General features: G+C 35.6%; 1 long non-coding RNA gene across 1 annotated transcript in view; it reads left to right on the forward strand.

Moving 5' to 3' along the window:
- Positions 1–15,754: 15,754 nt before the first annotated feature.
- LOC127961872 (uncharacterized) overlaps positions 15,755–17,091 on the forward strand; it is a 31,183-nt gene continuing 29,846 nt past the window's right edge. The window contains exon 1 of the long non-coding RNA XR_008154504.1: positions 15,755–15,895. This is a non-coding gene — a long non-coding RNA (uncharacterized LOC127961872). The remainder of the gene's footprint in view (positions 15,896–17,091) is intronic.

Raw genomic sequence — 17,091 nt, forward strand, 5'->3', positions numbered from 1 at the left:
TCTCCCCTGATGAGCGGTTTCATACTACAGAACAACCTTACTGTTCTCTCGATCATTTTTGGTACTGTTCTTGTAAGGTTAAGGTTACGCTTATACAGCAGCTTGCAGGTCAAACGTCCTTGTGCAGAGTTAGCACAAGTTTGGCAAGATTGCATAGTTTGCGTTTAGCACTGTATGTAATTTTGTTTTCTGTTTTAACCCCTAAACTTGTTAACATTTGGTTGATTGAGTATCTTTGCCATGCATTTCTTTATGTAGATTTCCACTGTACCTGTTTTGAAAGAAAATGTATATGCATCCCATACTTTACACATTTTCTCCAGTTCGCCACATTTTCAGGCAACACTGGGTTTTCTGTTCTGTTCTGGGGTTTATAGTAAATCTCAGAAAGAGCTCTACACATGGCATGAGGCTTTTTTTATGTCCCCACTCACTGTTTCATGGCTCAACAGTAAGGATTGTTTTTTTTTTTCTGCAGGCCTGGCAGGACAGTAGTTCCAGTTTGTACTTACCCTACCATTATAACTGGCTCCACGATAAAATAGTGATTTTATTTAGCAATGTATTTTTGTATTTACTAGAAATAATTGTTATGTTTTTCATTTAAAAATTAAAAATTTCATAATTTAATCAACCTTTTTAATCAGACTCTTGTCTGTCTTTGAAAAACAAATTAACATATTTGTAATGAAACCTGAGAGATGAAAAATGTTACACAAACAAAAATTTGATCAAAGCATATGCCAGAGTGCAAGCATGTTTGATGTTCTCTATGTATGTTAATAATAGTGCTGTCAAACAATTAATTGCGATTAATCACATCCAAAATATCGGTTTTTGTTTACATAATACATGTTGTTTACATAATGTGTGTGTGTACAGTGGATATTTATGATGTATATACAAATAAACACACATACAATATATATTTGTAAAATATTTACATATATTTACCTGTATATATTTGTTATCTAAAAATATATTTAATATATAATAAACATATTTTTCTTAAATATACAGTGCCGTGAAAAGGTTTTTGCCCCCTTCCTGTTTTTTTTTGTTTTTTTTCTCCTGTTTTGCATATTTGTCACACTTAAAAGATTCAGATCATCAAATATTACACAAAGAAAATGCAGGTAAATACAAAGTTTTTAAATGATCATTTCATTTATTAAGGGAGAAAGCTGTCCAAACCTACTTGGCCCTATGTGAAAGATTAATTTTCCCCTCCTGTTAAATCATGAAAGAATTAATAAATGAATGAATGAATGCAGGAGTGAACGGGCTACCAAAATTACTCCAAGAGCGCAATGATGACACATCTAGGAGGTCATAAAATAATCCAGAACAACATCTAAAGAACTGCGGGCCTCATTTGCCTAGATTAAGGTCAGTGTTCATGATTTTACAATAAAAAAGAGACTGGTCAAAAATGGCATACATACTTTGGAGAGTTACAAGGTAAAAGCCATTGCTGACCGAAAAGAATGCAAAGGCTCATCTCTCATTTGCCAAAAATATCTTGATTATCCCCAAGAATTTTGGGCAAATATTCTGTGGACTTTTTGGAAGGTATGTGTCCTGTTACATCTGGCATAAAACCAGCACAATATTTCATAAAAAGAACACCATACCAACAGTCAAACATGGTGGTGGTAGAGTGATGGTCTGGTGCTGCTTTACAGCTTCAGGACCTGGATGACATGCCATAATTAATGGAACCATGAATTTTGCACTCTATCAGAAAATCCTGAAGGAGAATGTCTCGCCATAAGTTTGTGACCTCAAGCTCAAGCGGACTTGCATTATGCAGCAGGACAATGATCCCAAACACACAAGCAAGTCCACATTTGAATTGCTCAAAAACAAAATTAAGGTTATGGAGAGGCCAAATCAAAGTCTAGACTTAATTCCAAACTGAGATTCTGTAGCATGACCCTAAACAGTCCAATTATGCTTGAAACCCCTCCAATATGGCTGAATAAAAAAATTCTGCAAAGAAGAGTGGGCCAAAATTCCTCTACAGGGATGTGAAAGACTCATTGCCAGTTATCGCAAACGCTCTATTGAAGATGTTGCTGCAAAGGGTGGCCAAAAAGTTATTAGATTTAGAGTGCAAATTTTCGCGTAGTGCTAGGCAGGTTTAAATAGCTTTTCCCCTTAAAAAATTTAATCATTTAGCATTTACTTGAGTTATCTTTGTGTGATATTAAAATTTGTTTGATGATCTGAATCATTCAAGTGTGACAAATATGCAAAAACAAAACAGGACATTTCACACCACTGTATACATGCATGTATGTGTTTTTATACATGTCTATATACATAATATATGCAGTACACACATATATTATGTTATCAAAAACTTTTATTTTGGATGCGATTAATCGCGATTTCATCATTAGAAAGCACTAGTTGATGTATGTTTATATGTGATGACAAGTCTAAATTAAATTCATCATATAAAGTGATCGTGCAACTTTTCTTAAACCACTTCTCATTACTGGCATTATATGAATTTTTGTGAAAAGTTTTGAAAAGTTGTGGTGTAATTGACTTTGAGGAACAGAAATCTTTCAGGTTTCATTTCAAATATCTTCATGTGTTTCAAAGATTAACAGAATTTTTATGGGTTTTGAATGACACAGTATTACGTAATTAATGAAGGAATGATTAGTTTTGGATGAACTGGAAATCAAATAGCTGATCTTGTCTGGTTTTGCTAATTCCACCTGTGATGGGTCTCTGTCCATCCCTCAACTCACACTGGATTGTGGCAGCTATGTCTGTGACACACAGCAGATGGTAAAAAGTTGCTTTTGACTGCAGAAGTGTGAACTTACTCAAAGTGGATGGTGGTTGGGCATTATTTATTTTATTATTTTTCTGTGGGGTTGCATTTGAGTGGCTGCCAGTTGAGCCTTTCTGTGGTTTGAATAGTTGGATGTTGCTGCAATCAGGGTTTTGACAACGTTCCCATGGCGAGGTGCCTGGAGTTGCTGTGGTCATTTGCTTAGTTGTTGCTTCCTGTTTTGGTCCACCAACTGAAACGAAATGTTAATTAATGCACAGGAGCATTTCTATAGTTATGGCCCAAAGTTTGTTCAAAGTTTGCTGCTTCAGTATTTGTACATTATTTTTCCATGTTTCTATGGTATACTGAAAAACAATCATAAGCATATATTGGTTTTATTAGCAAAAAAATATAATGAGTCAGTTTTTGCAGTGTTGACCCTTGTTATTCATAACCTATGCAATTCGCTCTGGCATGCTGGATATTAGCATCTGGGCCAAATCTTGACTGATGGTGATCCATTTTTACCTTATTAGTTCTCAGAGTTGATCACACTGTGGGCTTCTGCTTGTCCACTCACCTATTGAGACTTGACAGGTTCTCTATGGGATTGAGATCCGGGGAGTTGCCTGGACACAGATCCTCTTCTTTTTCACTCTTGCTTTGTGACATGGTGCTCCATCATGCTGGAAAATGCACAGATCATCACCAAATTGCTCATGGATCATTGGAAGAAGTCACTGTTGCAGGCCGTTTTGATACAATTCTTTTATTCATGTCAGTGTTTTTCGGCAGAATTATGAGAGAGCCCACTCCCTTGGTTGAAAAGCAACTCCACACATGGATGGTCTCAGGATGCTTCACACTTGGCACAACACAAGACTCATGGTAGCGTTCACCTTTTCTTCTCTGAACAATCGATTTTCCAGATATCCCAAACGTTTGGAAGGGAGCTTCATCAGAGAAAATAACTTTGCACCAGTCTTCTGGAGTCCAATCCTTGTACTTCCTGCAGGATTTCATCTGCACTGTAAAAAATAAGTGTAATTTTAACTGTAAAATTTTGTAAAAACGCTACGGAAAAAAACTGATAATAGGTTAACAGTAAGTTCCCGTACTATATACAGGGAAAAACTGTAAAAGATCTAACAAAGCATTTAATGTAAATTTACAGTAAAATTCTGTTAATGATACAGCTTTTAGAAGTAAAAAAAGAACAAATCAATGTATAATTTACAGTCTAAAATTGTAAACTGATATTCCCAGAATTCACTGCGTGACACTCCACGTTTGAAAGTATTTTGTTTAAATAATCATGTTTTTAAATAGTTCTTGTTATCAGTTATGTACATTTGAGCTTTATGTTACATCTTCTGTTGCTTAATGAAAGTTTTTTGCATTATTTAAGTATCACGTGTGTTACCATGATGGTGTTTTGTGTTTCCATAAATGTGCACCTTCTATATGTTAATATATACTTCTGCTTGTGGTGAAGCTACTTGTGATGAGCTTTGATACTTCATGTGGCTTTCTCTTATACAGTACCATCTTTATTATTATGGTGGTTGTCAGTATTTTCAAGGTACAAAACAGATTTAATTTTGTGTGTTGTTGAATTTACTGGTTTATATTCACATTTTCTTGTTTGTAAATTACAGCTTTATATTGTAAAATTAACAGTTTTTGACGTAAATGTGTTTACAGTTTTCTGTATTTTTACAAAATTATTCTGGCAACCACAGCTGCCAAAAAGTTTTTGTAAAAACAACAAGAAATTTTTTACAGTGTGTCCTTGACATTGTTCTTGGAGAGAAGTGGCTTCTTTGCTGAATTTCTTGACACCAGGCCGTTGTCCAAAAGTCTTGGCCCCACTGTGCCCCAACCTGCTGCCATTTCTGAGCAAGCTCTACACTGATGGTGACATGATTCCTCAGGATGAGACTCTCCTGGTGCTTACTGGACACTCTGGGACCGTCCTGAAGACTTCTTCACTGCAGTCGTACCTCTCTCCTTGAAGTTCTTGATTGTCTAGTAAATTTTTCTTTTCAGGTTTCTTTTTAGCAATTTCCTTGCATGTGAGGCCATTTTGATGCAAAGTGATGATGGTTGCACGTGTTTTTTGGAGGTAACCATTGCTTACAAGAACTCAATAACCGCATTTCCACTGTCGGGCCAGTGTGAGCCAGGGCTTAAAACGGGCCAGCTGGGGCTAATAATCTCGGGCCAGTAGCACGAGGCCAGAATAGCGCAGCGTTTCCACAGTCGAGCCAGAAGCTCTGCTGCGCGTCACTAAAACACGCCTCTCAGGAACTATGTCACACAACCCCAACTTTTCACCAACAAAGAGAAGTTATCAGAAAACAAAGAAATAAGTCACTGGAACTAGCGGCCCGTTTGTTTGCATGCTTTGTTAAATATTCAATTTCAAAAGCATCGATGTTTTACTATAGAATAAGTGATACATTGATCATAATGAATTAATTTATCAGGACTCAAATTAATCAGACATAAATACATTTATTTCTATTTTATTTATTTATTTTTAGCGATTATGAAAATAGCCTGCTTATTCAGTCTTGTCTGTTTCTGTTTATTTGTAGCCACAGTAGCCATCACATTCAGAATGAATGATAATATCTCTATTTTTATAGAAGCTCCCAAACAAAAAAACATAATATATTTTTATGACAGGTTACGTCGAGTTAAACTAGAGATGAGACTTATGACAGATAATATAAGTTACTAAATAAATACATGATTGTGATAGAGAATAAGAAGCTGATGTCTGATTTCTTCAAACGGTCACATTTACCATGTTTACTATGGTAATGTTAATGTCTAGCGTGTCTTTTACATCGCTTACGGGGAAGTCGTGGCCTAATGGTTAGAGGGTTGGACTCCCAATCGAAGGGTTGTGGGTCTAGTCTCGGGCCGGACGGAATTGTGGGTGGGGGGAGTGCATGAACAGCTCTCTCTCCACCTTCAATACCACGACTTAGGTGTCCTTGAGCAAGGCATCGAACCCCCAACTGCTCCCCGGGCGCCACAGCATAAATGGCTGCCCACTGCTCCGGGTGTGTGCTCACAGTGTGTGTGTGTGTTCACTGCTCTGTGTGTGTGCATTTCGGATGGGTTAAATGCAGAGCTCAAATTCTGAGTATGGGTCACCATACTTGGCTGAATGTCACTTCACTTTCACTTTCACTTTCACTTATAAATATTTCTGCCTTGTTTAGTGATTATAATCCACATCGGATCAAGTTATTTCAAACGCACACTGCTGACTAAGAAGGAGTTTTGAGCTCAACTTATTTAAAAAAGTGTTTTTATGCTGGTGTTATAGCTGTTAGCTTTCTGAAATGATCTGCAGTTCAGACTCTCTATTTTTTTTTATAAAAGCTCCCAAACAAAATTCATTACTATATTTTGATGACATATGCTACGTGGAGCTAAACTCTCGAGACGATACTTATGATAGATAAAGTATGTTACTAAATAAATACACAATTGTGATAGAGAATAAGAAGCAGACATCTGATTTCTCCAAGTGGTTGCATTTACCATGTTTACTATGGTAACGTTAATGTTTAAATATATCTGCGTTGTATGGTGATTATAATCCACATCAGATCAAGTGAGTTTTGAGCTCAACGAGAGAAACTCTGCCTTTGTTCATAACCACTCCTCTAGCCCCAGCTGGCCCGCTTTGGCCCATGGTTTTCATCGAGCCAAAAAACCCTGGCCGTCGGCCCAGAGGAAGCCAAGATGAGGCATGATCAAGCCCCGGAAGTGACAGTGGAAATGCGACCGGCCCTGGCACGCACCAGCACACCCGCTTTAAGCTCGACAGTGGAAAGCTAGACAATGTGAATGAACACTACAACAGCTTACGCAGCAAAATTTATGTCACAACCAAAACTTTTGGCCATGTATAGTCTTTCATACTGAAGCACAGGACCCCCATCAAAAAGTTTACCCATACTGATATTGTTAATTATGATATGTTTTATAGGATATATGGATAAAAGCTTTACTCTTAGTATAAGGTTTGTTGCTCCATCACAAACAGCACATTGCAATAGAGAGCAGAACTGACACATGTAAAATTGTAATATTGTAAAATTGTAATAATATTTTACAATATTACTCTTTCTACTCTATTTTTGCTCAACATAAAGGGCTTATTTTAAAACCATTTAAAAAGTGTAACTGCATCCAAAACTAGTAACCTTTTAACTAGTACCATGAGATTGTTATTTTACAGTGCAGTCACATGATGCCTTGTTTATCACTTTCTGGAAACATTACGCTCATTTGCTAATCATTTTGATCTAAAAAATGCTTTTAACATGCATACCATGGCTTTTCCACTATTAATGATTTGGATGCATTGGAAGTTACCTTTTTGTTTATGTACTGATGCACTGATGGTTGGGAGGCTGTCTTTAACAGTAAGAGTAGTCTCATTTCACATGCAAAAAGTGCTCATGTTAATGCGGTTTTTACAGTTGGCCATTGCTCTATAGCAACTGTTCTCTCCCGGCGTAGACCTGAGCAATTATGCCTCTCTTGTGCCTTTGAAATTGTTCCATTTCATTTATTCCTGACCCCCAAGACCTGATTTGCAAGAAAGCTTTTCTGTGTCTTAATTATAATGCCTCGTTTATGCAGTTAATTACAGAGTGCAGTGCTCATTAACATCTGTCTATAGCATTCACAAAGAACACTGGCTTTTTAATAAACTCACAATGCATTGCAACCGTAAATATCATTGGTTCCACAGGTATATTCAAGAGACGTGTTTACTGTGGCATGCTGCTGATAACACACTGTGAAAAATAAGTCACAAACAGATGAAAAGCATGAAGAAAGCATGAATGCTTGACTTCTAGGTAAGACAAGCATGCGTTTCTTCTGCAGCGTTAAACTGATCTATATGCACTCACAAATACATGCATAAGAAGACTTCTTCCATCAAGCAGCCAGCTTTGATGAGTTTAATAAAGGTCAATCAAAGTCAAACATAATAAATCACTTTGATAGAGTCTCTATTTTGCCAAATAGTGTGTCACAGAATAATAGATGTTCCTTTAGCAACTGAAGGTTACTCTCTGCCCTGTTGTGCTTTCAGATTTTATTGGTTTAATATTACAGGCAGTAATGAATAACAGATGTTTCAAATGTCATCCTTTGTCTCACAGTTGTCTTTATCACTCTTTTGCCTCTGTCTATATTTGCTTTTCTAAGACGTTTATTTTGACCAAGGGATGAGTGTTTTCTTTTTTGCAGACACTTACAGCTGTGTTTGGCCTGTTATACAGCTGTGTAACTGGTGTGAAAAGAAAAAAATAATAATAATTGTATCTGGAACAGAAGAATGCCTTTCATGACCTGACGAGAGAGGGGAAGAGAAGAATACAGAAATGGGCCACTTATTTATAACACCTAAAATATGCTGTAGGGGTTCGTGTGTGTGGTGCGGAGGAAAGGTCGGCCCAGTTTTCTGCTGTATTGACGGGTGGAGGGTCCCTTCCATAACTAGGATTATATGAATGAGAGATTCACATAAGTTTAGTTATGCGGTTTTTGGTTTATGGATTTCTGTGCAACATGTATTCACTTTTGTATCTGTGTAAAGAGCAAAATAGTCGAGGGATGTTGTTTATTATATTGTAAGCGCTGATATTTTGAGCTAGAGCAGAGAATCCCAGGATTTTCCAGGAATTCCAGGATTTTGGAAGAGATGATACTCTGTTAATGCATTTGTGGAAGATTGGAGAAATCCTTGTGGCTGTCTGGGATTTATGGGATACAGTCAGTGTGTGAAAATATATTGACGGTCCAGTGTCACATCCAGTAGCAATCAACCGATATGGGTTATTAAATATGTGTGTTTTGTGTTCATCTAATTTGTTATCATTGAATTATAAATTACATATAAAATACAGTACACAAAAATTCAATTAAAATTATGGATTATATATATATTTTAAAAAATCACAAACAGCCACAGTTATTAGATCAAAATAGACTACTTTTAAATTCTAAATAGACTAGTATATCTGTATATATTGATGATATTAAACACCTGATATTTGGTTGTCACTAATGTGTAGTTTATCTGCAATTACATCTCTAGTTTTTGTTTTTTAATAATCAGCCGATCTAATCATTCATAATGTTCTGTTGAACATCTGAAAATTCACCATGCTTTCTGCTTTTTTATTTGTTATTTTGCAGTATATGCCACATTTTTGTGCCGCATTAAATAATCATGCATATATTTTGCGACCTCATTTTCAACGTCTGGGGAAAACCCCCCTGCGGCAGTCACGTCTGCTGGGGAAGTGATTGGCTTTCTGCGGTGATTCAGTGCAGAAGCCTTACCTATCGTCTGCATAATCTCTTTATTTACTTGAGTTTATGACTCACATCTGTTCAGTCTACCGTTTATTTATCATCTTCATCTCTTTCTATTTGATCACCTTTTAATTGAATCTGGTGTGTTATGTCCATAACAGTTTGGTTTTTAATAAGCAAATGTTAGAGCAAATAAATATATAAAATAAAAATTCCAAACAATTATGAAATCACTTAATATTAAGTACACATGTACATTCAAATTAATGTTGTCACAGCAATTCCTTTTGGAATAATACCCAACATTCAGTGTATCTACCCAAATTCTCCTTAACGCATGTCTAAAATCAGCTTGGGTGCAAAAATGTTGGCATTATGGCATTTTCAAATGTTTTTGCCATTGTATCACTGGTGGCAGAGAATTTATTATGTCCAGCAAAGCCCTAAAAATCCTAAAAGCTTGAGTTAAGTAGATACTTATCCTGATTTTGCATCTATTTCAAGTCAGGTAGACATCTGGGAGCACTGCATCTTGATGTACGCATTCAGAGTGGCTACCGAACACCTACAGGTACATCATCTTAATTGTAATTTGCAGTTTAAAAGCTAATGCACATTTACTGATATAATGTAATATAACAGAACAGTACTTCAAATGAGATAAAATTGTGTTCAGGAGCACAACTATGACCTGCAGTAATATCAATATAAAACCCCCCTTTTTCTTCTTCTTTTGACTCACTTTCCTTAGTAAGCATTCGATAAATTATGAAACGGTCAATACCTTGGTTATATCTTGCATTTTGCCTCCATCTTTTCTCTCTCACGCTAATATTCTCACAGGTGAAAAAGTTTAACAGGACCCAAGTGCATTCACGTGTGCACTCAATATTTAATGTGCAGACTGGAGATTAAGTTTACTCCTATCAAGAGTACAGCCATCTACAGGTGATGCCTACACTGCATTTACACACTATAGTCATAGAAACTACCCAGAAGTTGTTCTTTAAATAAGTGATATGTATGCTGCCTGTCACTTTCAAAACATGTATTATATATATATATATATATGTATCTGTGTGTGTATGTGTATATAGAGAGAGCGTCCTATTTCCAATCTATAAAGTCATTATTACGAGCTCGTTGCATTATTTTCTGTTAAAAATAACAGTGGACAGTGGTTTGTGAATGCTGAAGCTTAGCCTAAATAATTTGATCGGGAGCATCCCCTCCTGTGACCCAGGATTTGTCTGAATGTGTATTCAGGGCAAGTGAGAAACGGACTTTCATAATAATTAAAAAAACTGTGTTAACGCGCAATAAAAAAATTATATGCTTGAATCAATTAATGCATTAACGTGATAATAACGCATTGACTTGCGTAGCCCTAATATATATATAAGAATTCCAAAATATCCTCTCTAACAGTACTGAGAATTTTGGAATGAGCTCTTGTGTCCTTCTCTTTCAGTGTTTTATTATAAAGTATTTTATGTATTATCTCATTTCATTCTTTATGACCGCTTGTTTATTTCATATATGCTGATGTAATATCTGCTGACTGGTCCAGCGGTCAACAGCCCACAAAATGAATTCAACCTTTTAAATGAAACTATTAAAATTAAATTTTGTCCAGTAATGGGCAAGTAATGAAAACCTCAGAGTTTCAAATTGCAGTCAGACCCTTCTTTTACTCACCATTACCCTTTACATTAGTGTGAGAATAAAGTTATATCATTATAAATGGCTCTAACTAAAACCATTCTTGGATAATTCTTTGATTTTCTTTTCAGATTGATGCCTTGTCTCTGTTTCTGTTGTACCTGGTTGAAATGATTTGTTCTGGCCTACAAATAATCTACAATACAGATGAGGTATGACTGCATGAACTATTTATTACAAAAATGCCAGTACAGGTTTAATTAGTCAGTTAATCCAATTCAGTTAAGTTCAGTTTATTTGCATAGCACTTTTCACAATGCATTTTGTTCAAAACTGTTTTACAAAAATACATGCTGTGCTGTAGATGTTTAGCGAATTTCTATGGACTAAATCTAGACATGTCTATATGAATTTAAGGAATCTTCTAATCCAGTGGGGCATGTGAGGAGGAAAAAAGATTTTCCTGCACAGACATAGAAACAGGTTCAAGTCATACAAATTTGTCGCAATGATCAACAGAAAGGTGAACAATACACAATGGACCTTTTTGTCCATGAAATGTGACAGCATTTTTACATTGCAAACTAGGAAAAATGTTTACAAAGGTATTGCCATCTGTTAAATCATCTGTACGATGGTACTATATGCTGTAGTAAGAACTATAAGAATTTGAGAATTTGGATTTTTTTCACCTCAATAGGACTGTCAGTTTTCGCCTTGATGATTTGCAGTAGATTAGGTAGAGAAATGGTTTACACCCCAAAATCTTTTTGCTAGCCATTGGATTCTCTCTCTGTCTGCCTGAGGACTTAGCCTTAGGGTCATTTTGGCCTTGACTACGTTGAGCAATTTAGCTGTGAGGACCATTACTGCAGAAATAAAATTAAGCTGAGTTGAAATAGTTAAGGGCAAAGAGCATAGATGCCAATTCCTGCATTTTACCAAGCTGAGAGATCACTTATGCAGCTGCCCAAGCACTCTATTTGGAAAATACTGTAGCACAAATATAAAACTGTCGTTAAAAGGCCTCTTCAGATCCTGCCAGCACTCACCCTTGACCCTGGACTCATACACCAGAGAAGACACTGAGAAGTGTTAGTGTTTGCTGTAATAGTTGTGTAATCTTTCTATTCTTTGGGCTCCACAGACTTCATTAACAGTGTCCTTTATTTCTGCTGTCCGCTCCCATGGGCATTTATTTAACACTCTGCTGATAAACCCCTGTCTGTTGATTAACTTCAGCTTTTATTTATTCAGCCACATTGCCCTTTTCTTGGAAAGTGTTACTCTTAAATGTTGTGTTTTTAAGCAATTACCATGTACAACTATATTGTGTATATGACAGGCAGAATCACCTTTCTAGCTGAGCTTTCCTTCCAAATCTTAACAAATTGTCACTGTAGCTTTTATTTAGCTATTTGCAAAAGAGTTGCTAATTGATGTCTCTAAACAGTGCCTGCTCGAGTGTGTAATGCAATTTAAAAAACAGTTGTGAAATCAGCAGCCCATTACATTCCATTATTAATGAACAGGAGAACAAATCGGGGAGAAATTTCTAGTTTAATATTTTTCCTACTCATCACTGGCAGTGCATTTTTTCTTACATGTGTGCCTTGGTTCTGGTTTGGTTTGGATTTGGATTTAAGTGGTTATAGGGAAATTCATGTGCTAGTAGCACTCAAATGTAGTTAGTTAGTCCATCTGATAAATGAAAAATAATGGTTCCAACCTTATTTGCATATTTGTGTGTAATCCAGTCTGAAATGTTTCTGACACTTCTCAATAACTGAGGTTTTGTTTTGTTTTTCAACTCTGGGATAGAGTCTAAATACAGATGAACCCTAATTTGTGTGCTGAAATTATTGTTGAAAGGTTTAATCCAATGCAAATACACCAGGATAACAGATTTGCAGTTTTAGTGTAAATTGAGATGTTAAGTGAGAACTTGCTAGTTTGGGACCGCATGTTGGTTTATAGTTCTTGATAAACTTTGAATGGTTGAGCTTTGCAAGTAAAATGAAAACTAAAATTGGTAACACTTTATTTTAAGGTGTCCTTGTTACAGTGTAATTATACAATTAAGTACTGAGTAATATTAATTAACTACATGTACTATATGGTTAGAGTTAGAATTAGGATTTGGCTGAGGGTCCTTGCATGTAATTATGCATAATATATTATTATTATTATTATTATTATTATAGTAAGTACATGTAACGTGTAAAAGGACACCTTAAAATAAAGTGTTCCTCTAAAATTTGTTTAAAAAGTGAGAAAATGTAATATTTACTTATCTCGCCACTTATTTATATGGTGCTTTATACAATACAGCTTTACTAAACAGATTTACAGTGACACACAAGAAAATAGAGATTCAGTGATGCAAAAAATAAAAAAAAAATAAAAGGAATTTCTGCTGTAAAGCTGCTCTAAAAAAAGATAAGAGTATACAGTCAATATTCAGTTAAAATCAGGTAATTGTTGATTCAGTTTGGTTCAATAACTGCAAATCCATCAATTTTGGAATGAGTTTAATTCAGCTCTGGAGAAACAGTGATTCCATCATCAAACTCAGTTCAGTTCAGTTCACATCCAATAGATACCATTTATTTAGTCAATAATATTTGCAAATATCAAGTGTTGGGTGTAACTAGTTACCAAGTAATTAGTTAATATAATTACATTTCTTTTCCACTGAAAATGTAAGGTTAGGTTTGTTTTTGTTTTTTTTGTAATTGAATTACAGTTACTTCTTATGTAATTGGACTTAATAATGTGTATAGACTGTAGAACATTTATATACAATACAAAACAATAGTGGATTTAATATAAAATTTTTAAGTCTAACCTTAAAATGCATGCTTCTTATGTACCCTTCTCACTTTAAATTCTTTGGTGATTTAATAAGAATATTGGTAACACTTTAGTGTCCAATTTCAATTCACTAGCTGGTTATTAGCTCAATATTAGATTGCCTGATTATTACTACTTAAACAGCACATATTAATGTCTTATTCTGCAAGACCTTATTATAAATCCTACCCAATTCTTAAACATAACAACTACTTTATTACTTTATTTAGTATTACTAAGCAGTGATTAGGGGTATATTAAAGCAAAAGTCATAGTTAATAGTTAGTTAAAGGGATAGTTCACCCAAAAATGAAAATTTGATGTTGATCTACTTATCCCCAGGGCATAAAAGATATATGTGGCTTTGTTTCTTCAGTAGAACACAATGGAAGATTTTTAACACAAACCATTGCAGTCTGTCAGTCTTATAATGGAGATGAATGGGAGCCATGGCTAAAACATACAACAAAACAAAAAAACAAAAAAAATTCTAAAATGTCATAAAAGCTATCCTAAGCACGTCTTCATGCCACATGCACATGCCACCTATTTCTCAAATGGACCACTGACACTCTATCTACAATCTCAATTAGGAGTGTCAGTGATCCACTTGAGAGATAGGTGGCAGTAATGCACTTATAAGTATGCGATCCGCCGTAAAGCAAGAAGAAGAAGAATCCTCACGCGCCTGCTTGAGAAAGTGCTCAGGAGGATGCACTCAGGACAGTTCGAACAGTTAGGACATTGTATGTATCAGAGGTAAAAAACGACATAAATACCGTTCAGTTTCTTGCACAGACCAATCTTTTTGTGTCTGCAGGGTTTAATTTGGTTTTATTGTATGTTTTAGCCATCAGTCCCTTCACCTCCATTATAAGACTGACAGACTTGAACGGCTTGTGTTAAAAATCTCAAAGTCACCTATATCTCAGATGCCCTGGAGGTAAGCAGATAAACATCAAATTTTCTTTTGGGTGAACTATCCCTTTAATAGTGAGTAAAGGAGCGTAATCTAAAATGTGAACAGATTCATTGATGTAGTTATCTTTTATTTATTTGTAATAATTAAAATAATAATTTCATGTATACCCTTGTATCATTAACTTGACAAGGTTTATATAGGATTTACAAAGTAATTAATAATAAGCAATTAAATATAAAGAACCAGAAAGAACTAGAAGGAACTTAAAGTAATTTGACATGTTTAAGCATCCATTAAAGAGCAGTTTCTATGTGTTGTCTTAGTTTTGAAGCTCATTTAAATCTTAAGCTATTACTAGGTATATCTGGCCTATGAGTGATTGGGAAATGTCATAGTTTAAATCTGTTATTAGAAAGACATATAGTCTAAGGGCCGCTTCAGCAGTTACTGTACAATTATCAAATAAAACAGCTTATCCAGCAAACACGAATGACCATGACTGATCTATCTTCATCCTCAAAAAAGTTCCACTCCTGCTCTGCATTTTCTCTCTGCAGATGAAGAAGGAAGAAGAGGGAAAATAGTGCCACCCCGGGCCAGCGGTATTCATTAAGATACAATAAAGCTCGTCACATTAATCATTTTAGTCCAGGCCCAAAATAAAAGTGCTTAAGCCATCCCTCTCTCCTTCTTTCTCCCTCTGCATTTTGTCTTTCGCCTACCTTCCTCAGTGCCCCATTTTAACGTGCTTTAGGGGCCCTCAGTTCTCTTCATGTTAAATTAAAAGCACTGTCAGCCCGGCCTCCCCGGGTGTTTGAACATTTTCTCATTTATGTACCATAAAGTCATCATTCTTTCCCTCATCTTGTTTTTCCTATGGCCTCATTCTGTGCTGGGGATGGGAATTGTTGAGGGGCTTATGATATTACCAATGCCACCCATGGAAGTGATGGATTACTTTAGCTGCTTTAAACAGTGGATCATTATTCAAATAAATTCATGTATAATCAGAATATTATATGGGTTACATGAAGGAATGCTGATGTATTGACAAATAAAAACACCCATGGGCTAAAAAAGCGCTGAGAGCAGGTCTACGTCTCAAAGCAAACCTATATTTGTTGATGTGCGCTGATGTCTGGAGATCTTGGTGTGACACATTTCCCTGACATGTTTGCATATTTGTAGGTATCATTCATCCAGAATCTGGTGTTCTGTGTGGAGAGAGTTTATCGTGTGCCAGACTTTGGCATGTTGGAGCGGGGAAGCAAATATAACAATGGAAGCACAGAACTGCATTCCAGGTAAGGTTTATCATTGTCTTTCTGTTCCCTTTCTATTACTTTGTCATTAAATAAAATTGCTACAATATAATTTGTAGTTAAGGATGCACAATATATCAGTAAACATTGGTTACTGAGCAATATTATTAGTGATCAACTGATATAGATTTAACACTCTGATTGGTGTACTGAACGTTATGCCCATTACTCATTAAGAGAATAGGGACAACCCAGTTAAAAAATGCGCCCCGGCGAACGGACCGTTTTTCCATCGTTAAAATAGCAAAAGTGGATTTGGACGTGCCATGAGTGCACCTACGTCGTGCACTTTTCACTTTGCGTTTAGATCGTTAAAATAGGGCCCTAAGACTAAATGACAAAATTAACACTAATTCTAGCACTGCTAAATATGTTTAGTTTCTGATAAATATCTATTTTTATACTGTACATTTTAATATTCACTTTTAGCAATTCATGTGATTAGATTTGTTGTTTTTTTAAATATATGTTTAATTGGCTTATCGGTATCACCTAGAATTTTAATGTGTTTAATGTTTAATTTTGATGCATCCATATTCATCGCTGAAAGTGATTGTCTTGTACAAAGACAGCGTGTATTACTAAATTAATTTGTCTTTTGAATATTAATTAGTGCACAAGGCACAACATTTTTATTTTCTCTTAACCTGTATTTTATTTTTTTTTACCAGGTACTAAGGCAGCATTCGTCATGCTCTTTGTGAAATATAACAAACTTTTGTTTGCTGCTCACATCAATGAAACCCAGCACCTAAAACGATGTGAAAGTTTGAGCTCATGTTGAGGAGGTTATAGATTCAGTAAGTGTGACACATCATTTCACCTCCTCTGGGTGAGTCCATGAGGGACTGAACTCTTAACTGAGAGGATTCACATAGAGAAACTCCTATCAGCCCAGTGCAGTAATGATTCTTGGTGCTCTGCAGACAGTATGGACTGTGGATTTGCCCAGACAATATGCTTTTTAAGAAGAGCAAGTCAATAGGCAGTGACTTCTAACACATCGCTTTGCCTCTCTTTCATAACCAGACTCAATAATGATTCTCTCCATCAAGGCTTCCTTATCTTGCCGTCACAGCATCCCCACTGAGGGCCAATTAGAGTATTGACTTCTGCTCTTTGCAATTTTTAACTGAATGAAAAATATTGTTTAACATTTTTAAGCAGATACTTTATAA

This window comes from Carassius gibelio, chromosome B7 (assembly GCF_023724105.1).
Source record: "Carassius gibelio isolate Cgi1373 ecotype wild population from Czech Republic chromosome B7, carGib1.2-hapl.c, whole genome shotgun sequence".
Taxonomy (NCBI): Eukaryota; Metazoa; Chordata; class Actinopteri; order Cypriniformes; family Cyprinidae; genus Carassius; species Carassius gibelio.